The sequence below is a fragment of the Bombus vosnesenskii genome, unplaced genomic scaffold (genome assembly GCF_011952255.1).
Source record: "Bombus vosnesenskii isolate JDL3184/JDL3185 unplaced genomic scaffold, Bvos_JDL3184-5_v1.1 scf7180000013270, whole genome shotgun sequence".
Lineage (NCBI taxonomy): Eukaryota > Metazoa > Arthropoda > Insecta > Hymenoptera > Apidae > Bombus > Bombus vosnesenskii.
Window position 1 is genome coordinate 547,038 of NW_022882928.1, and position 25,121 is coordinate 572,158.

The 25,121-nt window shown below is 43.0% G+C and overlaps 1 protein-coding gene across 2 annotated transcripts in view; it reads left to right on the plus strand.

The window, feature by feature from the left end:
* The window catches only part of LOC117230936, a 162,001-nt gene that overhangs the window by 13,931 nt on the left and 122,949 nt on the right, over nucleotides 1-25,121 (plus strand). The gene's annotated exons all lie outside the window — the stretch shown is intronic.

Below are 25,121 nucleotides of genomic sequence, written 5' to 3' on the forward strand. Positions count from 1 at the left end.
TACGTACTATCTCCCTTACACGCTAAGATATTTTCGTTGCTTTTCTGATACCACTTTGCGACTAGAAGTATCGTTTTAATATGATAATACGAAAACAACTTATTAGATCGAAACGTATAAGTTTTTTAAAAGTCTCTTATAAGGTGATTAAATGTTGTAAAAAGATTACTTACAGTTATTAAAACTGGCTACTAAAATATTTTCATATATTTCTGTACATGGTTTCACGAGCCGCAGCATCTTAATCCGAAATTTTAAACGAGATAATAATTCTTCAAGATTTTGATAATTTCCCAATAATATCTACCTGCTTGAGGCTTACCTCACTTTCCAAAACTACCCTAATGCTTATGAACGGGCGTGTGCGTGGATGTCGCATCCCCAAACAAGCGAAACTAAGAATAACGGAAATTATCGTTCAGAAGGGTGTAGTACGTATCGCGAGCGTGGAAGTCGTTGCTCGTGGTTACTCTTCAAGGTGCACGATCTCGAGACACGACTCCGCGTAAGAAACTGGTGGTGCATGAAAGACGCGAGAGGAACGGAGAGGACCGTACAATTTATGATTCAGCCGTGCTGGGAACCAAGCATTAGATATGCGGTTCATAGTACGCTTTAACGCGCAAGAAAGATGCAATAAATTGTAGCACGCGCGCTAGTACGTCTCGGAGAAGAGAAAACGCGAGGCTCGCCCTTAACGAGGTTTCGGCTCCGAGCTACTTTTTTTTTCGTCGGCGACCTGCTCAAGGACACTGTAAATTAATTTTCACCCGCCTCTATTCAGCGAACAACTTGTCCGTCGTTGTAAATCGTTTTTCATGGCGAATCAGACGAAATTTCACCTTTTCACATAATGCTCTGTCGCACGAGGTTATTCGCCACCTCGTATGTATTTTATGTTTCCCCGGGCCTGTTGAAATTTCGCGTGACGTAACGAATCATGGACCGACCGTACTTCGTGGATTTTACGGCGCATTAAGGCAGCATTCACAGTGGTAGGCGTTAATGGGACAGATTAATAAGAGATCTTTCAGGACGTTAGCCACGGGACGTAATAAGCGAACGTAGATTCCGTATATACGCGAGCTCAATTAACTCCCGCGGTGCTGTCATCGCCAAACGTCCGATAAAATGCCTTCGTATTCTTTTATCGGTCCGTTACAAAGAATCTCGGCCATTACTGGTAGCGATTTCTCGTTCTCGTCAGCCATAATTTCGTTCTCCGGCGTGTCGTTCAGACGGAAGTCACATTTAACGCCTTCTTTTACCATTATTCGAAGTAAGCGAGTGATTTACGGACAATGCGGATCGCAGTAAATTCAGGACTGTTCAGACAGTGGATAAAAACAGTGATTAAAAGTGCGTATATATCGTCGCAACGAAGAAAGGGAAAGACCGGGATGTATTTTCATGGAACTAATAGCGAGCAATTCGAACCGCGAGCTCAGAGTCACGTTACCTTGCTTAATTCTGCTTCGAGACGCGAATATACATAAGCCTATTTAGACAGTCTTATGTCTATGCGTAGGATTATTCGTAAATACATTCTTTACGACTATACTTCGTCCAAGGTGCGGGAAATTTTCTGCGAAAAACATAATACGAAAACGAAAGAGCCTTAAGCGCCTCTTTCCTTCGCTTGCCTCAAGAGAAGCTTCTCTAAAAAATAGACAGAACAGGTTGATCGAATTTATACGAAAATTGCCAGACGACGGGCAAATTCCTGGTTACCTCGAAGAGAAAATTTTCAGGAGACAGTGATTTGGGAAATTAAATGACAAGACGAGCGGTGGCTGGGGGTAGAGCGGTAATGGCGCGAAATTGACGATAAATGGTCCCGACGGTGGCATCGCATCGGGGAGAGAAAGTAGTCTGCGGATAGGGGTGTGTCGATCGAATTCACGAGGAAATATCGCGGCGAACGTAAACTCGACGAGGCTGCTCGTCATATTCGAGCCGTGGATTAGGTCGGGTGACCGTTTGCTCGTAAATTTTCCTGATCGAGGAGGCGGCTGGAGAACATCGACGCGCGTCCGTATGCGTAGAAACGTTCGTGTACGCCCGTCAACGGCGGCGTGCGTATGCATTTCTGCACGTACGCGCGTGTCCATGCACGCTTACATATCGATGAGGCTGGCTACGTCCAGCTATGCATATCTGGGGGTTCGAATGCAGCTGCATTGTTCGCGACCAGACGACGATACACACCGGCAACCCCCGTACGAATTATGACTCGATTAATTCTGCTATGATTCCCACGCGATATCTGTAATGCGCGCCGCGAGTTTAGATTGTTGCCAGTCGAGGACGATTCGCAGGGCACGCCGGATATCGCACGGATGGATATAGGGACGTTCGATGAGAATTTGACTAACCGCGGCTTCGTTGTGTCAATCTACGATAAATGGAAAACCTTGCTTTCAATAATTTCACGGTTGCGCGATTCGGAAATGGAATCGACTCTCTGCGGAATTTGTTTATTTACGATGGCTACAAAAAGTATTGGCGCATCATTGAATTTATTATAACGTTTACATTCCGTTATATTACTTTGATGTTACATTGATTAATCACGTATTTATATCGTGTAATGTCTTATGTACAAATAGTAGATACGTTTATAATTATAATTATCATAGGACATGGAATTACCCAAATCAATATAGAATTCATAATGCACTAATATCCTTAAAATATCTGGGTAATCTATATCAACGAAACAAGTATTTTGAACTGATAATTTTGACAATGGGATAAGCAAAGAGAGTCCCGATGCAGATGTTTATGGAATTAACTGTAAGTTCTTCGTCTTTCGTTTGTAAAATCTTGGTTTAACGAAGGAAAGGATCGAACAGACGTTATATCCGCGATTCGATTTGTTCGATCCAAGTTCCATACGACTGTTTTTGAAAAATTTCGTTCAGTCGAACAATGGGTCACGGTAAAAGTATAGAAATGATTGCAGTGGTCTGTAAAGTTCGTCCTGTATCGTTTCGAGCTATTTTTCCCAAAAATCTACCCAGCGAAACCAGCTCGCGAATAGTACACGTTTCACACAGAGCTCTCGCTTCGAACGTCGATATTTTGTAAATTGTGCATACGCCCTTACAAACCGTGTTTGTAACTGCACACAGGCACAGGACGCTGATTCGTTGTTTCGAGTCCGGGAAAGCTTTCACGACTTACAGAATCGCGACGAACGTACACAAATCGATCTACAAACTATCGATCGGGATAGGATACGTGCTATACATAAACCAGCTGCTGTCTTTGACAGTGTGCGTCTCGATTAATCTTCGCTTGATTTTGATGCATTGCGCCAAAATTATGTATGCAGGTGCACGCGTATTCCCGGTACAAATTAATTGGTGACGGGGATATGACTATAAAAAGCATACAGGATACTATTATTCCACGATGAAAATACGGATTGATCGTTTAATCGAGATATCGCGGTTTACCTCGTTTCCCTGCACGATGCATATTCGATCGAACAATTGGGAATAACTAAATCATAGTCTATCGAACTTGCGAGAATTCTGGACTTAGCGTTGTATTACCAGAAATCCTTTGCCATATAGTTAAAGCGGTGTATCTAATTTCATGCGAATATGAGTGCTAATGCGGAGCGCAAATACCGCGAGTCGACAGGCATTCGGAGGTGAAACATCGAATGCCAATGAAGCGTGAAAGAATTCACGGCTGAGGATTGAGGCGTTCTTCGTGGGTGAAAGGAGAGGCAGGTGTGGAAAGTTGAGGACCTGTGCGTTTCGAACGATTACCTCTTACATCATACAATGCTTCGTTTATTATTTTATGTTTATAAAATTCCGATGATTAATTTTTATCGATACTGTAGTGTGTATAAATTATCCTAAGAGATTTTCACTTTCAAATTCCTTTTATATTTGGCCATAGTTCCTTTTAAAATTACTCGCACTTTGAAGGCTCTGTACAAGTTCAGAGGGACGTTGAAATATGCCACGCGAAATTCATTATGAATTGCTCGTGATCGAAGCATTTCATGTTTCACGGGACAAAAAATCTCGTCCAGGCCATTAACCGTGCATAATAGATAATCCCTTTAAATATTTCGCCCGTTATCCCGGATCAATTGGACAAAATTAAAATTATTCGGCTGAACTCCCGATAAAACGTTCTATTATCAAATTTATATTTTCCCTGGAAACCTTTAATCCTTTCGCGTTCTACAAACGCGCGTGCTTTTGTTCTCGCGAAATTTATCATACTTTATTTTTCAACTCGTTTCCCCTTCTCGATGGAGGAAGCTTCTCGTGCTCGGATATATAACGATTGTATTTTGAATGACGGCGAGGAAAAGCCTGAAAAACGAAGGGAAAGGATGTTACGGGCACCGTTCTCTCGCATAAAACGTCTGTACTAGAATCTACTGCTTTGAGAGTCCCGTTTTTTCCCCCTCGATGAAATAATTAAAACATTATTACTAGCTAATACGCCAGATGAACTTTTAAATAAACCATACGAAATATGTATTAAAAAAAGCTGCACAAGTCGGTGGCGTAGAAACCTAAATACTATAATTCAGCATCAAATATATGCGCATTAACAGTTGCCGAATTTTCTCGGAGAACAAAATACCGAATTGGGTGAATTGCGTGGGATGTTTGAGTTATAATATTTTTAATACCTATTAGCTAACTTTTCTCACGACTTTTCACGGAACGGCAAATAGAGGAAGCATGAATTATGTATTTCTTGTCCGATGAAAAAAGTTGAACGTATTATAGTTCGTACGTAATAATGAATTATCAAACAATAAAAGTTGGCGTCGCTTCTCATTCTGCCGATGCAGGAACGATAGAGCGGAGTGGCGCAATCGAACGGGAGAGCTCTTCGGGGTAAAGGGCACGGACTTATTTAGAAATCGACTGGCTGGGACAAAGGGATGACACCTGCACTGTGCCTGGAGTGGGCTCGGAGCTCGGATGCACAGTGAACGTCTCGAAGCGAAGCGTCGCTTCATTGGATTTCAATGGGAAAGTACCCGATGCCGTGACAAAACAGTCCAAGGGAGTTCCTTCGATACGGTGTTTCCGTGAAAAGAACGGAGAATGACGGAATACGAAAAATTTTAACGGCGGTTATCGGGAAAGAAAGCGACGGAACGTTGCGCAAACTTGTAAAACCGGTAACTTCTCGATGTTTGACTACCCTCGACGTTTGACGTGTTCCGTAACGATCGATTCGTAGCGAATTACACGGCGTTGTTGCACGATATTACGATATTAAGACACACGATCTTCTCGTATTGCCCGACGACGTATCGATTTCTGTGGACGAAGAAGACTTATGAGTTGGCGCGTGTACGGACTGGGTAACGAACAGCCAGAGTATAAATTGCCTGATCGTCGATAGCCGGTCCGTACATGAAAGTACAAACGGCCATCGTCGAGTTATATCAGTTTCCTATAGTTTATTAGAGTCATAAACCGAGCAGTGACAACAATTCTGCCGGTTGCTCGTCGGCGATATGCCTGCAAGCCTGTGTTGGGACACGGTAGACACCAGAATCGATCGTTCTTCTATGCCAGGAAATAACGAGTCTTATGAAATACGATTTCATCGCTCAAAAATTGTCAAGGTGTTTGTTATTGGCGGTTGCCTGCGTCGATGTTGTAAATACCGTTCCTTTTCTGCCACTCTGAATCAAACGTCATGCGTAACATTCTTTAGGGGGTTCGCTCAGCTTTAGGGAATTACATAGCAAGCAGCTGCACTGTGATTCGAGTTTTCACGTTTTCTCCCCTCAACATCTCCCTCTATCTATCTTGCAGTTGTTCGTCACTGATCGAACACGACTTAGCCGAGACATAGAGGGATCTATACGTAATTCTCTGGCCACCAGGTAACCCCTCCGCGAACATCTGTGTTTACGGTGTATCCAAAGCCTCGCTAGGCTGTTCCTATGGTTAGTCTGCCTCGTATTACGCGGTGCTTGTTGCGGCCAAATGCCACGTGACTTTGGGCTTTGCCCACGATCCGATCGACACGATCGAGGTCGACGCAATTTCGGATATTCGTGGAAATTATGGCTTCCTGGCAAGTGTATCCCTGATCGTTGGATAACTCTTCATCCGCTGGCAATCGAGGCGAATCTATACGAACGAAGGGATCGACCGGGGCAAGTTGGAACTCGTACGAAACAGATCCTGGATGATTATAGAAATCCGTTTGATGGGGATCGTAGGTAAATGTCGCCGTATCTCTACGTGCGTATCTCTGTATACGCTAGATGCATATTCGATTTGAGCATCGAAATCTTGCGAGGATTAAACAGTGCGTTTATCGTAGACCCACGCGATTTTCCTGGCTTTTGTGAGACGTTCCGGTTTCTAATAAATCACTCGACTTCGCTGTACGTTGCACAGCGATCTCCGTGTTGCCTTTGGAAATTTCGTCGTCATTCCACCGGCGTTATTTCGAATTTCAGACATTCCGAGATACCGGCGGATCTCCGAAGGTTCCCGTATCAACTGAAACTTGGCTGGCACGCAAAGGACGCGTCCTCGGATCTGACAGCCGAGATAAAGTTACATAAACGCTAATTACACGGGACAGTTATAAATCCGACCTGGTTCTGTAACTTTAATTCCTGCGAAACTTTGTTAGCGATAATCCTGATCGATAATTAGAAACTTCGCATTTCCCCCTTCTTTTCACTTCTGCTGCTACAATGTACCTGTAATCCTTTCCTTCTTCCGCTATCTACCGTAAAGAGGATAAAGATTCTGGACTTTCGATGAAGCGAGAAACCTAAATTTCTCTACACTTCTACAGCTGCCTATAATTTCTCGTAAAATAGACCGAAAAGAAGCGGAAAATTGGGATAAGAAGGAAAGTAGGCAGTTCAAAGATGGAGGAAGGATGTCCGTGGAATGTCGAGCACCATGCATTTCTATCCTCATCTCTCACGACTCTGTCCCCTCTTACACTCTCTTTTCTTCTTTTGCTCGTCTCACTCCACTTCTTTCTTCTTTTTCCTTCCTTCTTCGAGTACCTGCGGTTTCTCCACATCTTCGCTGTATAGTGGTGGGAAGGGCAGAGGCTGGCGAAAGAAAGACGAAGATCGGGAGACAGTGTATCTCTGGAAACCAGTTCAACGTATAACAGCGTTTTTGCATCGGTCTTACGAGAAACGAGAGCGCGTTTGTGACGGCGGCGGCGGCGGCGGCGGCTGAGATATAGGAACTACGTTACGAAGCGTATCCTCGACTTTGACATCCTGTGATCGTAACCCCAATAGCTATGCGGGATTACCGACGTTGGTATAGCTAGATTCCTTTGAATAGTCTTCTGGCTTGCCTCGTGAATAACTTTATTGTTAACCTGTGTTGGAAATCCCTTTCACGATGTAACGTATAAGTTATCGTGCACACCAGTGTGTTCTGCATCAACTCGAATGATATTCGAATAATATTGTCCATCCTTGAAACAATTCCGAATACTTTCCGCGTGATTGTTGACACGAGGTATGACGACCTTCGAGTAACCCGAATTTCATTAAAATGATCAGAAATCATCGTTTGCCAAAGCTTTTAGAACGGCTCGAACGTCTCTCCAAGGATTTCATCGTCATCGTTAAATTTAATTACGATATTCATCGTATCAACAGTGGTTTCACTCTCGCCGATTCCGAATTTAGGTTATAATATTTTCAGGTCTCGTTGAAAATTCAATTATTGGACGTACATTTACGTAATTACTTTCGTTAACATCGAAATCCAATTCCCATCGAAGCTGTCACGTGCAAAGAATATTTAGTTTACCGATGTAATCACCAGCGTGACTTAGTTTCGTTCACACGAAATCATAAATTCATGACGTTTCGTTGTTGCAGTTTCCGAAAGCGAAGCGGGTCAGAAAGGGGACAATAAAATCGGTGGCATTCATAAACGGGATAAGAAAAGACAGAAGCAAGCTCAGCGTTAGCTGGAATCTTTTATCAGCAGGTACATGCAAGTATAGCAAATTTTCGTGCAACATCCGCGATCGGCTGAACAGTGAATTCCCCCTTTCTCTCTAGATCCGTCCCTTTTTCTTCGGATGGATCTAACTCGAGAAATTTTTCTCGAGCTTCCCAAACGTTCGAAATTGCGCTCACGATATAACTCCTTCTCGGTTCCGAGTATTGTACTCTTTGCAACGATACTGTGTGCGTTTTAGCGGCTAACCCTCTAGCCATTTTTTAACAAATTTTATTCGAAACACGTACGCGTCCCACGATCTATTGATCTACCTCAAACTTGCTTTATCCAATTTATCAATAGACGATATATGTGTATTGTTCGTGGTCCAACTTCTTGGTATTTCAATCGATCATCGAACTCGTATTCTTCGATACATTATCGAATTCCAAGAATTCGCACGATATTCCGTCGTCGCTATTTTTCTTTTCGCTTCGATTCTACAATATCATTTTAATAAACTATCGACTTTGTCATCGATGGATTAAACAAAAATTACAAATAGAATGTTACGTTAACCCATCGCCGCTGACCCTAAACAGGTTAAATTTATTAGACTTTCGTAAGAAGCTTCAGACTTTGTCGACCGTTTATAACGAGATTATCAACTTAGCCACGTGTTTGACGCGATGTCGATTTCCTCCTCGTGAGACGGCCGATCCCCCAAAAAATGCCCAGCCTTCCAGGAGGGGACGTGCGTGGCTGAAATCGCCATATGGTGTCCGTCTTGTTTCCAACTCGTCGATCAAGGGTCTCTCGAGGGTTTATTCTCGGTGGCCTGGTCCGGCTCTCGGAACGTGTTTCATTAAAAAGTCTTGCTGAAACCACGGCTCCGTTGCTCGAATTCCAATTTGAAACGCAAGAGATAACGTCGTGAACGTAAGAATATTTGAATTTCCAGAGCAGCGATCTAAATACCTTTTACAAGTCGGATTGTGACGTTGTATCGCGCGCGCTTCCACGGCCGGAAGTAAGGCGGATCGATAACAGCGAAGTCGACGAAATTCTAAACCGATTTTCACGATACCAAGTGCATCGAACGGAACGAAGTTTCTTGGGAGTTCTTTGTACACGCTGCTCTCTTACTTTACACCGAGGGACGTATTTCGCGGGAGTCTTCGGCCAGAGTTTTGCATGAAGGTATGAGAGTTGGGCCACTTTCGAAGGGTAGCGTATAGTGGTAGAAAGTTATTTGAACACTCACCAGAGAAAGCTATATAGGAAACATTTTAGAATCTCGTTAGCACGGTAATGAAACACGGCTATCATGATCATACCGGTAAAATTGAAAAGCATGCAGAAAATATATGTACAAGTTATTCGCAGTAAACATAAATTTAGTAAAAATTTAATACAGAGTACGAAGCCTTAATATAACGGATGATTGACTGTTCAAACACTTTTACGATCTCTGCGAGATATATACCCCCATTAAATATTTTGTAGTTTCTATCTACGCTTTCGGATTTGTTTCAAACTTTACCAGTATAAAATCGCGATAGTCGAGTCTCATAACGGTGCTAATGAAATTTCAAAATGTTCCGAATAACGCATAATGCATTCATAAAAGGCTGCGAAAAACGTTTGAATACTTTTCTCAGCTATCGTGTATGTTGGTGCAACTTGGCGTCGTAAAAGACGAGAACGCGAACAGTCGATGGATGAACGATCGAAGAAGAGGCGAGAGCAGGATGATGCGACTTGGTAGCTCGTTTCACCTTCCACTTATGTTTCCGCGATCCGCTCTTCGATATTTTACGGCGATCGTTGCACGGCAGCAGCGACGAAGGGAACGAAGAAGACCGGGGGGCTTTGCTCGGTGGAAAATGAAATTTTCCGCAACGAAGCGCGGAGCGTGTCTCGAGTATGCAACGCGCGGCGAACTCGATCGAAATTTTCCAGGGACGCGTCCACGCGAAACAACAGGCCACTTTGCATGGGACGGCCGCCGGCAGCCCGTGCTTTTATTGAACTTCAGCTGATTAAGCGAAGGGAGTCGTCGAACGATTTCAATGCCTGCGGCATCGGTTTTCATCGAGCGAGCTGACGGTTCGGTGGAAACGAGAAGGGATAGTCCGCTCGTCCGCCGGAAAATTAAATACCCCATCGGCAGGGACTAGAGTTCTCGGGAGTTTAGCAGCAACTTGCGATGCAGCCCAAACGGTTCCTTATTCTTTCAGGAAAGAGTTCATCGAGAAACTTTCAACTTTCCACGATGTTGCACGATATCTTAACCACCAGGTCCTGGATAGTATAGAGAGCGAAAAACATTTATCGTGTTTTCAAACTTTACTGCAATCCCTTTAATCTAATATCCAAAGAACGTCTAAACTCAAACACATTAAGGGAAATTACGGTGGATAAAAAGAAGCGGATTAATGGTTGAATTGCACGAAAACGAATGACGCAGTTCGGAACATCTGTCGCGTTACCTCTTCGTCATGCCATATGCAAGTTACGAGTCAGCCGATGTCTAACAGCTCGATCTGGAAATAAGTTTCTTTGGAATAGGAAGGATTTACGCAACCAGGAAAAGAATCTACGCATTCACGGCGATCAAAACTCCATTTTGGAGACGAAGAAGCGCGCCAAGGAAGACAAACGGACAGTGAATTTGGCTTGGAGGCTTTACATAAGGACGACGCTTAAATCTCGTGCCAGGAACGCGTATGTATGCGTGTTACAAGGATATTCCATTGGGCGAACAGGCTGTGCGAGGCTCTAAATAATTTCCAAAGACGCGTGGACCGCCCAAGAGCACCGCAAATTCATCTAAATTCAAGGCGGCGGCGATCCGTTATACCAGAAGGAGCGAGAGGAGATGGGAAGGTGAGCAGAAGGGAGCAGGACGACATATTTTCTCGTGGCTCGGCTCCAGTTGCCCCGTCGTCACCGCGTTCCTCGTTTTTTCAAGTCGCCGCGCCGTTTCGTTTTATCCGAACGGAGTAAGCAGTTGTTTAATAATGAATAATGCATGGAGGATAATGGATCAGAAGGAAAACGCGGCGACGATGAAAGAGCCAGTTTAAAAAGGGTTCGCAATTTCCTGAAGTGGCGCTCGTCCCTCGTGTATTCCAGCTCGGTTTGTGTGCAGCTGGCACACTTGGCTGCACACTTGCTCCGTTCCGAAGTTTATTAGAACACGGACTTTGCGGCCGGGTCGCGTGCAGTTAGGTAAACTCGCGGGGTTCGGTGCAATCTACTTACTCGAGGACGTAACAAGTATTAGACGATCTTACTCCGCTTAATTGTAATTTTCGTTAATTGAAAAATATCCTCATTTTCGTAAGTATTATAATCATCGTCCACAAGTATTACGGCGCTTATTCGTCGTCCTATTTATTGAAGAACTTACAGTATGTCGATGTTTCTATGATGCGAATGAAATAAAATTCACAGTACGACTAGCGAGATTTAAAAGCAGAAATAAATGTTCCGAGGATCCCGTTTGTGTAGTGTTGGCAAGCAAAACTTACGCCGATATGTTCCTTCCCTGGGAAAGGTTATTACAGGAAAAGTAGATGTGCAAATACTGCTTTTAGTCGGTGTATCTCTCGTTTCTAATTTATCCGAGGTTTAAGAGGATTAAAGTGACAGAAATAAAAGCGCGGGTACGCGATTTTGCGCTGCCTTAAATTTCCCCCGCAGCGACCCGGCGAAAGCAGCCGGGAATAAAGAGTCTATAAGAAGGGAATAAGGAAAATTCTTATCTGGCGGTTGGGGAATTGTATGGCGGAGTAGGGCATAGAGTTAATTAGTATTTATCGCGAGAATAAGCTGGGAGATTGGCTAGTGGCTGCGAGTGCCCCCAGCAGAATCTCTCGAGTAGAATCTTTTCAGAGGATGAATTTTATCGCTCAACTTTCCGCCTAACTTTATCTCATCCTTTATAGTGACATTTTTTACAGTTTTGCATTTTCTCAATAATTACGCCGACAAAAATCGGCAATCTGTGTTCCGTTACTTGTAAAACGAACGATTCATGGAAGACACGTGACACGGGTCGCACGAATGGAGCAGATTTTCTGATTTAAAGATTTACATTGGGACATTTCATCTTTTCCTCTATAATTCTCGCAAACAATTTCTATCAACTTATTGTATACCTTTATCGTATATTTGAGCTTCAATCAGCTCTTCGTAAAGCAATTAAATTTTTGGACGAATCCAGACAAATTGTCATGTTTCATACGGAATCAGCAGGTATCCTAGTACTCGAGTACTTTGTACACGTGCAAATTAAAAACCTGTTTCTAGTGGACAAGAGCTTATATAGACACGAGAAAGAGAGGTTGATTTACAGGTAGCGTCGGAAATTCGCGGAAGCGTTTGGTTTCATCGTTCGTACCATTTACCGTTTTTCTACGTCACCGATGCGCTCCCAGGTCTGAAAGATCGCTGATTTATGAAACTCACGGATGACAGCTTCCGTTTGATTTATTTACTATGGCAACATTTTTTCACAACCGTGTTCTTTTTTAAGTTTCGATCGACCATTGCTTTCCAAAATTGCATAAAAATCGCATGGAATTCGACTCTTTTAAAAAAGAAAAAAAGAAAAATGAGAAAAGAACGACAGAGATTGTAGATATATACGTCATCGAAATAACCTGTTTGAAAGTCCTTTAATCTTCGAGACCGTAAGATATACGTGCAGCTGCTCGAAAGGTCGTTTGTCGCATTCTTTACACTACTGTGGGACCAGAAAGTTAAGCTTAACATCCTATCTTTCACTCTCGCCTGCTGCCTCTGTTCTACTCGTTTTTCCGAAGAAACCAAGGAGGTAACTCTCTCGTGGTGCAAACAATGGCCACCATTAATCTTCATAGTATGTCATAAACCGCGAAATAAAAGCAGCTCGTCTGTTGCTGTTGCGTGTGAATGCTGGCGAAACCTTTAAAGGAATATGCTCTACGCGTAAACAGTGCAATTACTTGAGAAAAAGGCTCCCCCGATAAATAGAATATCGAATTAAGCACTGGAATTTCAAATGCAACGACGCCAGTAACGTTACGAGCGGAAGTAGTTACGATTTGAGGCGGTTCGACGATCACAGAAATTTTTGGGAATGCGCTTAAATTCCTGAACGACGATAGAGAAAGTTGGCGGCCTAACAAAAGTATCTCGGAAAACAGGCTGTCCTGTTATTCGCCACGTTTTTACGATCGTTATCGCGCTAACGACACGTTGGTCTCGTCCTTTTGCTTTCACGCGTTTTCGACTCGAGTTTTTTTCGCGTTCCCTTGGTTTTCTCGCGCTTTTCACGTTCGCTGAACATTGTTATGGCCCCGATGCTTTTTTCTCAATGATGGAGATTGCGAACCGTATTTAGGGCGTGTCGGTAAATCATAAAATCCGCAGGACGTCGACGTTATCGCGCTAAAAAAGGATCAACCGACTGTCCAAGGCATAGCTCTATAAATTGTTGTTTATTTATTTATTTACGGGCAGAAACCCATTAAATTTCACGCTATATATTACTAATAATAGGACATTTCAAATGACCAGCTTATCTGCGCGCTTCCATCGTCGTAATATATAGTTTAGATAATATGAGATTAAAATCATGACAAGATCGATTTATAGAAAATTTGAATGGACGCGCAGCGAGACGCAAGAGCCGATTCTAATTTTTGCAAACTTAGAGTTATAATTTCAGCAAGAGATATCTAGTATTTTTATTCTATTTGTATCGTCACTGGTCGATTCGATACGATGATTCTCGACCGTAGAAGATAGTAGTTTGTATTACTGTATTATGGAAATTCTGGAGCCGGAGTCGATGGAAGAAAGATTTGAAGATCCGTTGGACAAATGATATGGAGTCGAAAGATATACCTAACTGTACATACTCGTCTATCTATTGCCTCCAAAGTAACTGGCATTCGCGTCGTGGTTCTTCAAAAATTTAACCATGAAATCTCCGTTTTATCATGCGAAATATTTCGTGCGTTACGTTCTAGTTTAGTGGAATTTAACGAATCTTCGGTTACGAACCTTGGAAATTGGCTTTTGGTCATCTATCCCAATCTATTTGAACGGATTGATGGATAGCTATGAAATTTGCGGGAAACGAAAAAGGGATTCTGCGTTGGCCTAATGCTACCATAAACCTTTTTCTTACTAAACCCCTGCTTTATTATTCTTCTGTCCTTCTTCTTTTTTTTACGTCACCAACATTTTAGCCAAAGTACGGCTCGACCTCGAGGAATAAAAGTTCTGTTTCTTCATCCATCGTGGTTGTTCCTTTTTTACCATTTTTACGATTTCTAAGTTTTCACGTTGCAGCGCACTTTGCAAATAAGAACTGCAGACGTAAATAGAAAGAGGCCGCTGAAAAACAGCATTTTCGACTAATAATAAAAAGAAAAACAGACGAAATTTCGAAGGTTCTCGATTCTTTCCTTGAAGATTCTTGAGGTCGATGAATCTCGAAGGATCGGTGTTGGGGTGTCGTGATCACGCAAAGGGCTTTACACCAGTTGCATATCCGGCGAGTCGTCGTTGATCCGCGAAGCGCCGCATCGCGAACCAATTCGGAAATTGGAACGTGCTTGCTCGTAGAATTTACGAGCAAACATCCGGCGGCGGCTTAATAAAGCTTCCGCGGCAGTGGTTTCGACCAGACTTAATTAGCTCGTGGCTCGTGCTGCTTGAAACTCTGTCTCTCTCTTTCTCTCGTCTTGGACTCTCCTGTTACGAAGCAACAACACTGGCAACCGACATGGTTTATGTCGACTTTCTGGCTTCCATCGAGTCACGTCGCGACTCCACTTTCCTCTAGCCTAATTGAAGACACCAAACGAGCACGGAATTTCCATCGAAATTGTATCTCAACTCGAGGGAACTTGTCGATCTTCTTGATCGAACGTACGTTAAGATCGTCGATTCGTAGAAATACTTGGTTCGTTACATGCGTACGTGTATTCTTTTTGTCTCGATCAACAGCGTTTTCGGTTAATATCCGCGTTGTTGAATTTACTCACGACACTTTATAGGGTTGTTGGAAGCGACAGCTTCGAGTAAAATTAATTAGTTTCTGTAATTAGCCCAACCGCAAACACGAGTTCGTCGTTCGTGACCAAGCACAATTGAAACTAAGTGTTTTATTGCCATTCGTATCGGGCGAAATTACTTCGAGGTAGACCTCTCTATGAGCTTTCTCGACGAAAGTTTTACGAGGATTCCCATGGTGAATACATATTTAATTGGTGAAATTTCATAAAATAGTCGCGTGCTATACGTAACGCGAAATTTTCTTCGGGCTGCACGTGTTGTATACGAACCGGCGGTATATTTCGAAGAATCTTCAGAGTGTTGTGTTTTTAGGTAAAGGAAAATTTCTCGATATCGAGGAGGGATGTAGGTGATACTAATAAATGTCAACGGAGCCTCAGCGTTCGATTTATTCGCCTCTAGGTAATTTCCTGCCGAAGATTATTTCGATACACTATCAATCAGTTGTCAGAAGCGTTCGCATCGATGTCAAGAAAAAGGTGCTCTCATCCCCTGTGAAACTTAGGGTCCGGTAATCTTGATAGAGGATATCCAAGGAAGATTGAAGGAAAGCCGAGGGAACAGGATACGAGGCCTCTGAAAAATTCCTGTGTCGTTTAACGCGATCAAAGTTGCCACAATGATGCGATATCGTTATCCCAAAAATGCCTTCTCCAAACTACCAAATGTTTCATAGTTTATAATATTTCCGTTTAAAGGAACATTTTATCTGAATTTCAGCGTACAAATAAAACGACTGTTGTATAGAATTCGCAGTTCAGAGAGGCATGCTATCGGGTATCTTGATTGTTTGATCGATTCGAACGATCGACAACACTTGATACACCTTTTCTGGACTACAATGCTTAACAGACTAACCTTCCAACATTTATCACTCCGTAATCATCCCAGCAATCGCTTCGAGTTAATAGTTTCTGTATTAACTAGGCAACGAATTCTCGATCTTCAGCATCTGGAAATTCTCTGTTCGTTGAAATTTCTTGCTAACAAATTCGACAATAACCCGTGCACGCATAATGCAACGCATTATACGGCTGGAATCGCTTGCCATTATTCCGAGAGTATTTTTTTAACGAGAGGAAGAACGCAAGACGCAAGATACAGTTGCGCGAACAACATTCTGCATGCATTGTCGATGATTATTTGGCAATTGCACTGGCGAGAATATCATGACGCTCGTTGGGTCAACGGTAAATGCGTGTTTCTGTAGGGTGTGTGCGAATCGTAAGCTCGTCACCGTAACGGCTAGCATGCATTTCCATGATAATATTAACGTGGCGCTGCTATGAGAACGCAATACTCTAGCAGCTGTTCATCAGAAGCCTTTGCGAGACCTGATACGCCTCGTTTTGTTACATATTTCCATTAAATAACGATGATCGGCATACGGGATTGTCGGAAGGGCTCGGTGAAATCGAGCCGAGTTTACGTTTCATTTCGCTGTGTCCATGGAAATAGGTCACGTTGAAACGTTTGGAAATTGCTACGTAAAATCGGCTTGGTTTTGGGAGAACGTGCGTGAAAACGACCTTTTGAGGTGCAACAGACTGTGTGTACGATGGAGCGAAGATATTACAAAAATAATAAGCTCTATTTGCGGCAAGGATGAAAAGTAATTACCAGATCCGAACTGTTTTCCATGAATTTGCCTATAAATATATATCGGCTCTAATAATATACGCTATAGTAATATACGTTTATAGCGATGAATTTTTGTATATTTCAATTCTATTTTCCTTTATTTGGAATTTTTTATCTTGTGAAAAATTACATTTTTCAGCTTAAAATTCGATTCTTCGTAACATCCTATAGAATTTGTTATATATCACTATGCTTCGATTAGAATCTTTTAAATATCTTTCGATTAGATGATTTTTCAGCTCGTATTTTTGCTACGTTTGCCCAATTTAAATGATCCCGGCCAAACTATTCCGGACGTTTGCAGTACGGTCAAATAACAGGAGAAAAATCGTAGCGGGGATATCATTTGTCTGGCGGTGGTGCACCGGCGCAATATTCACGGTTTACGTGCAATTCCTGGTTTCGTCAGGCGTAGCGAACAGAGGAAAAAAGGGAAAAGAGGATTCGTACCGACGACGGTGAATTATCACGCTTATCTGTACCGCGTGTACTGGAATTTCTGGTAAAAGCCGGCCGCTCCTCGCATGCACGGAGATGCAGAGTTATGTGCCGGTGATAATACGCTCGCGTCACGTGCAACGGAAGTCGGAAGTTATTCCCTAACATTCGCTTGTTCCGCCGAGGCTGATTGCAAAAACCGGCAGATATACGCGACAGATATACGCGTCGTTGCTTCGAACGAAATAATTAGCACCTTCTCGCGCGCGTTAAGTAGTTAAGTTGCCACGTAAACAAGTGGTGTGAAACGTGCTTAATGCACGAACAAACGAGAAATACCAGGATTTTCATAACTTTGAACACTGTTCGAAAGTACGCACGTACATACGTCGAGAGGATTATTTCATTTTTCGCTAAGATGTCCGGTCATTTGTAGATATTTTCAATTATGCCACGTGTTAGATGCATTGCAGACGGTCACGCGTGTTGATCGCACGTACAATGTACTTCAGTCTGAGTGCAAATGTACGGTCATAGCAGCGACAGGAGCGAAGCTAGTATGCCCCTGGGACTGGCAACAACACCAACAGTAGCTGCATACCTCGTGACATTGTATCGTATATCATAGGCGAGCTGATGTGCAAGCCGGTGCATAGACTGGATCATTGCGTAGCTGTATTCACGCGTGCACGCACGGCATCGTGAAAGCGTCGAAATGACGTATGCGGATTTGTACGAGCACCGGTTGTCGGCTCGAAAGTGGTTGAATTATTTCCGGGCACGTGGCGCCAACGTTAAATCCCGTTAACATCGTCTCATACCCTCGCACCTCTTTCATCCTCTTTTGTCTTTCGACTCTCGACTCATAGCCAGCACGTCACGACGCGGTCGAAATTTACATTTAGGACTTGGTCACGGACAAAAATGGAAGCGAAAGAAATCGAAACGTGTTCGAATTGGGGTATCTATTCGTTTTCCCGACGATGGTGACCTCTCTCGTGGCGCTTTGTATTTTTAACAAACCGCGTTCGCGATTAATTGTAAAATACTCCCAAAAAATACAGCTGGAAAATTCTCATCGCGCTTAATTCCTCGGGAGATTATTTCCTGCGGTGCTGCGATAACAACGAATTACCGATGTTTTTATTTCGATCCGATCAGCTCGTAAGCGTTCTCTCTTTTGTACGGATTATGGGTTAGCGGAGTGAACGGCTGGAAATTTGCACAGGCGTTTCCGGGCTCGGGCTGGGCGGCGGTGTTACAAGCGTAAAAAGCCGATGTAACGTATGGACAAATATTTACGCCCGCGTCGAATAACGCCGACAGAATCTCCCTATTCGTTGATCCTCTGCCGTGCCTCGATTCCGATATTAAGCAAACATTTACAATTTCCGTACTATTTCCCACGACGGGACGCACCGATGTTTCGTACTTTCCAAACAGAAACATTACGCTCTCCCTTGCTGCATCCTATTAATCGTGTTTGGTCGTCGACACAGGCCGCAAACATTTGCAAAAGGTATAGGAACGCGACGCGTTGCTCGCCACCGATCTCGTCACGAGGACAGACGTCGATCGTTCCGCTTGATCTCACGTTTTCGACGATTCGACGACGGGAGACGGTCTTCGTGAGAATTTCACCGTGTTCCAAGACGATGGACGGATAAATATTGAGCAGCTCCCCTGGGAAGCTGACGAGATGGCGTCTAGACAGACACAGTCACGATCGGACCGCGACGTTGAATCGACGGTAATAATACCACCTCCATTCTGATTCCCTTTCCTTGTTCCCTTCTGTGTTGCTAGGGGCAACAGTTTCATCAATTTTCCCAGGGAACTTTATTTCTATCATGAGAATAAATTCTATTCTAATAATTCTATTTATTTAGCATTCGTACTTACGTTTCTCAGTTCTGTTTTCTTTCTTTTCTTTTTCCCTGCCAATATCAGTGGTTGTTATATATGCGCAAATTAATCATTATTATCGTAATATTCATTTACAAATTGCGCTTTTAATGTTGTTCATATTGTGTCCAATGCCGGTGTATTAATTAATTAGTTTGTTAATTTAAACTCTCCTTAATTGCGCATAGATTATATTCGAAAGCAAAATACTGACGTCGACGTTAAAAAATTGATTCGCCGCGGGATGATCCAACGTTATTTGATTTCATTAACCGAACGAAGAATAAAAGTAATGCGTATGTTCTACGACGATGCTTTCGACGATTCAAGAAGCAGAATGGCGGAAGAAAACGATTCGTAAGGCGATCGTGGAGATGTTACGAGGGAAATGCTCGGGGGTGTCGTAAAGACGTTGTAGGAGCTGCACAGCGTTCGAAGGTGTCTAGAAGATGAAAGACAGAGGAAGTTGCACACTCGTTCGAACAGGCTTTATTTACTCTCCTCGTTATACGTTGACCGTTGATTTTCCTGTTCATGCAGCGTTGCTTTCGAGATTGCTTGCTATTTACACACTAGGAAGAATTCGCACTGTTTGTTAGCTCGGCTCTTCGTTATATGGAGAAGCATTAATGAAACCTTGTTAAAATTCTGGGAATATTATCGCAATTCCTAATTACATCTAATCTGCTACATGCGAACTAGCGAATTTCTAATTCCGTGAACGTGTGATTAATTAGTTTAAACAATAGCTTTAACGGCAGATTTCAAGCATAAATACAATATAATAAACGAAGATGCGTTTTCGCTAGATTTTTAAATACGTTGCCGAATCGCGAATGGGAAATCCATCAGAGGAATATCGATAATTATGCGCATAAACTGTATCGCTAATTACGTACGTATTAAATGTCGTTATAATTATACACAAGCATGGGCTGCTGTTTATTATTTCGAAACGGTTCGTAGGATACGGACAATTACGCGAGTGAAATGTATTTCTCTTAATTAAAGCAGCGAGCTTCCATTATTATTTATACCATCGGAGACGGTCGTAATAATTTTACTTGGTCGTTATGCCATGTCCCTGCGAGTTCCCTGCTAGGGAAACGGGGCCACACTTTTTCTACCGGTTATGAAAGCGCCACCGGTGACAGACGCTAGCGATTCTTTGTGAAAAATGGTGAACAGGCGAAAACAAATTCCCCGACGTCCCTGAATTCAAAGAGAACCGTCTCCTTTCAGCTACTCCATTTCATTACGATAATGTAGTTTACGCGTTCCGTATCATTCGTCCGTAGTATAGCACAAGGAAATTTACCGCCGGCGACATTAATATCGAAACTTGACTCAAGAATAACAGAGGGAACACCGGCTGTAGCTTTCAGCTCTGTGCGCAGCTACGTATAGCAGAGAGGAAGGATAACTTTTCCACAAAATTTGTCACGCGTGCTTCCGAATAAATCGTAGCTCCTTTGTAGGTGTCCGTTCCATTCGAGATCGCGATTTGTTCACCTCGCGGTTATATTTGTTTTCACAGGACGCTCCAACTATGTTCGTAGCGTCTCCTCCATTAAATACCATCGTTTGCTCTCTTTATGCGACTCCACTTTTCGTGCCATTAAACGTGTACAACGGTAGCGCAAAATTCCAGACGCACATTCCGCTTATCGAGCCACGTAAAACGGCATGGAACGCGCGAAATCCTCTTTGTGTCCGTAATGCTCTTTTTTTCTCACCAGGTCGGCCACAATTTCACACCGTGACCGTCATTTTCGACGAAAACGCGCCACGGATTTCTATCTAAACTGCCGCGAACTCACTAGCTTAGCTTTTGTCCGAGCAGTTTTCGCTTCTGATATCAGACGCTGTTTGCGTCCGACGATCTCGAATCGTAAGAAAACTAACTGGATGTTATCGAGTTTGAGGTATCGTATATCTCAGAAGAGATTCTGAACGAGAATAAAACAGACGTAGGCGAGAAGAGTGAATTAAAAATTTCTCACGACTTCTGTGCATGCAGTGTCGCTTACACTTACTGTGCAGAATAGAGTTCGTTCTCAGCGTATGTATCAGGGAAATTTATCGTCTGTGCGCGACGCATTCTTGCAGAATATTCGGCTGTTTAAAGAAAAACGAGAGTTGGAAATTTGGAACAACGAACTTGGGCTTAGTAGCTGAAATAATACAAATTTCGAAGAAAATTTCTCTGAACGCCCCTGTGTGCATGCAACCAGTACGCGCATCGATGCGTTTAAACGCGCGGTTGTCTACTCGCGTGGGGCAGCTTTCTCGATAACTTTCAGTTAGATCATCCAATTTGTAAATTAGCCATTACATTCTTCGTTTATACATAATTTCAAGAAAGACAGTTTTACGAGAAAACTTACGAAATCTTTGTAAGATGGACAAGTTTTAATACAGTGATTCGGGTTTTAAAGTTCCTGTATCTTGTTTCATAGACGTGACGAGGATAATCGAAAATCGATCGGTCAACTTTCGATGGGCAACGGTGCCTGCACCATTTAGTTCTAAACGCATCCATCTTCGTTATCGAGTTTCTTGTTTTTTGTGCGTGCACCGTGGTCCGAAACGAAAAACCTGGGAGTAGCACTCGGCTTCGAATATTACCATTTGCAAAAACTTCACTGCTCACTCGTGGCGCGCATTCTTTTACGAGGATCCATTACCTTTCATTACCGCGGTTTCTCTGGTTTCATCGACAAAGGACTCTGCCATTCGTAAAAAATCTCGCAACCATCGAAATACATGCTACGTAGCTTTTTTTTTATAACTTTTGATCTTTTATTTTCTACCCATATGTGTATTAATCGTCTACATACAGGATGGCACGTTTGAATTAAACCAATGACGAAATGTCTGAACCGTAGCACGAGCCATTTAACGAATGGTAAACTTTCAATAAGTTGGAAAGTTTAGCCTAGTTAAAGCTAAGATTGCGAACAAGCTGGTTCTCCGAGGCGGCAGTTAACGTCATAAGTTTGCAGAAAATTGCTGATCGACCATTGGTGCGGGATTCGACGCGAAAGGACTCGTTCGTGGGTCAGAAAATAAGACTCCTCTCCATCGAGCTTTAGGGAAAATCGCAATTCAGATTAACTCGAAACGATCTATTTATTTATTTACCGATCTTGATGGAAATAAACGAGACAGGATACTCTGGTCTACGCGTAGTTTCCAAAGAATTATCAGTGCTAAACTTGAAAAAAAAAAGAAAAAAGAATACAGTCTCTGATTCTAAATTATATTTATCGATATTTTTACGAAACGATACTGTCGAAAATCTGAACAGAATTTTCGTTCTCGCTTCATTTACCGTAAGAACGTGCTCGATCTCTGCGAATGACACTGTGATTCGCGCACAGCGTGCCTATTACTCAACGCATTATGGCAAAATTATGGAAATCGGGGATGAGATTGAATCTTTTGCGGGCAAACGTATAGAAGGAAAACGGAAATTATTGGTTATCCCTGACGATAAAGCGATTCGTGGAATAACGATTCCACTTTGCTGGCGTGACAGCGCGAACGAGAGAAGGGAAGAAGGAAGGATAGAGATAGAAACACGATCACGAAAGAAACGATCTCCCGGTGTATTCGCCGGATGCTGTAGATTACGATCGGATGTCATGCCGACAAAAAACGGCTTACCTGCAGGTAAATAAAGAACAGGTGCATGTGGCGAGCTGCACAGGTAATTGTACGATGTATTTACGTAGGCATGCGCGTAAACGTTACGTCCTGTGCCCGTATAATTCACGTTGGACGATCCAGTATGCGGGATATTCCTGCCCACCCTCCACCTCCTCCTCCTCCTTCATCTTCTTTATTCTTATCTTTCTTTTTCCCCCCTTCTTCTCGCTATTTTCCTGTTGCCTCGTGTACCGTGTCCTTTCACCAGAAAGGAGGAAAGAGCCGCTCCTACTGGATCTCGCCGAGCGAACTGTTTTTCAGATGGGACGTTTTGTATTCATAGGGTGTGTCACGAGTTAGAGATAAGGGGATGGAGCAAGGTTATTTAGCGCGAACCGCTCTAAGTTATTTTCCTGCCAGGCTGTCGCAGAGCCACTCCTTCGACGATACATCGACCAGCAATTTAAACACGGATGAGTCTCGTGAAATTGAAAATTGTCAAGCTGGAACAATGCCACGGGTATCCATATGTATGCACGTATGTACAGGTCACAGAATCGAAAATATATTCGTATTAAATCGAGCAATCAGTTGATACGATCTGATACAGAAAAGCGGACGATCGCCTCTCTCGTCTCTTTACCATCGCTGACTTAAACTCCACGAGGTTATTAAGAAACAGAGTCACGCAACTATTTAAAGACCGGAATGGACTGGAACGACGAGGCAATAAGATTCTTCCTCCCGTTTCGACTTCTCGTTTCCACGTCGCTTGGAGAATTTCGCGCCAAACTAGTCACCACGTTTCATCCATTCGTTGTAGACTATCAGATGCTATTTTCTTTCTTTTTATTTTTCTTCCTTGTATTCGTGGGCCGCAATCGTGACTCTGATTTCCATTCTTGTTCTTCGTTTTCTCGATAAGGCACGTAGCACCGTTTCGATCGACAAGCGCGATTCATTACGCGCTTCTCATCAGGGAAACAATTCATCGTTTATTGCTACAGAAGTCAGATCGTCAGCCGTTCCGCGTGTAATATCAAGTATCGTATACTGTCGGCTGTAGCGTTGAGATTGATTACGACGATTATAGTATAATCACTGTCATTTGTCTTCGCGCAGTATGTAAACTCAACTTTCACTGGTTCGCCGATCACGGAGAATGAGTAATGTTTATTTCGACGCGCTATCGTGTTGATTCTTAACGTTGATTCGCCTCTCGTGTTTCTTCGCGAATTATCCGATCGTTCCAGCTAAAACTACGAATCCCGTACCATTGTCTATTGTCCTGTATGCATCGCGATTTTATTTGCGTTGATTTATCGCTTGCAAAAAGAGACACAATTTCCTATTCATTGCCGATCGATCTCTTCACCAGGACACATGGAATTCAAAAACACGAGAAACAGTCGTATTTCAAATGAAATATGACAAATTCCAGCGTGCAGGATCAGTTTCAAATTCCTAAAATACTACGACTTTGAGCGGCCTATGTCATGTATTTGAGAATGCCAGTTTAGCCGGAGTTGGATTGGATTGCGAAGTTGCAGATGTGACAATGTGACACGATGCACACGCCAACTTTCACGATGTACATGTAATCGGATTAATTCGCAACAGCGAGATCGCGGAATCTCCGAGCGTAAACGAAGCACAACACGATATATTTCGCATCGTATCGAACAGTTCCTATTAACACGCAGTTAAAATGCACGAACGTAGACGCATTCGATAATACCTTTCATCTGCTTCGAAAATGAAATTTCATTTTTGAGGCATCGGGTGATAATTACGTGTCCGAATAATGTGAAATTGACAAAGAACACCACAAAAGGTGGAGTTGATCAGTTTGGCATTTCAGAGGTTCGTATAACAAGAAATAATAACACGTTTGCAAATGGCGTGCATCAACCGTTTTTCATGCAGCAGCGGCTACGGTCGACAGATATCGCTATCGTCGTTAGCCAAAGTTCCAGCGAACTAATCTCGCCTTCTCGCGTTGCAACGCTATTTTCTGGTCGTTTAACGATGGCAGCAACGATATTAATCGTTCGATGAAGGACGGAGTTGTCAGGAACGAGCGTCTTTTTCAGCCCTTTAGTCGTCGTTAACACACACCGCTTTCGGCTATAAAACTGCCGCGTGTATTTACGCCAGTTTGTTGCTTTCTAAGAAACTCGACCCTGCGTACTTTAGAAACGGCATTAAAGAACAATAGAGAGAAACTTGTCACGGCTGTTTTCCATAATTCGTCGACAAAACTAAGACTAAGATTAAGACAACGCATTTCATTAGGGTGAATTTCAGAAAGAAGAGACACATTCTACGAGTAGGAGAAAGGAGAGTTGGACAAATTCTTAACGAGAAACGATATCTGCCCTTTCAGCGTCGTTGTCTGCTTCGAGCGTCATCAGTTAACACCGCCAGTGGCCCATTCAACACCCTCTTTGTATTCCTCGCTGG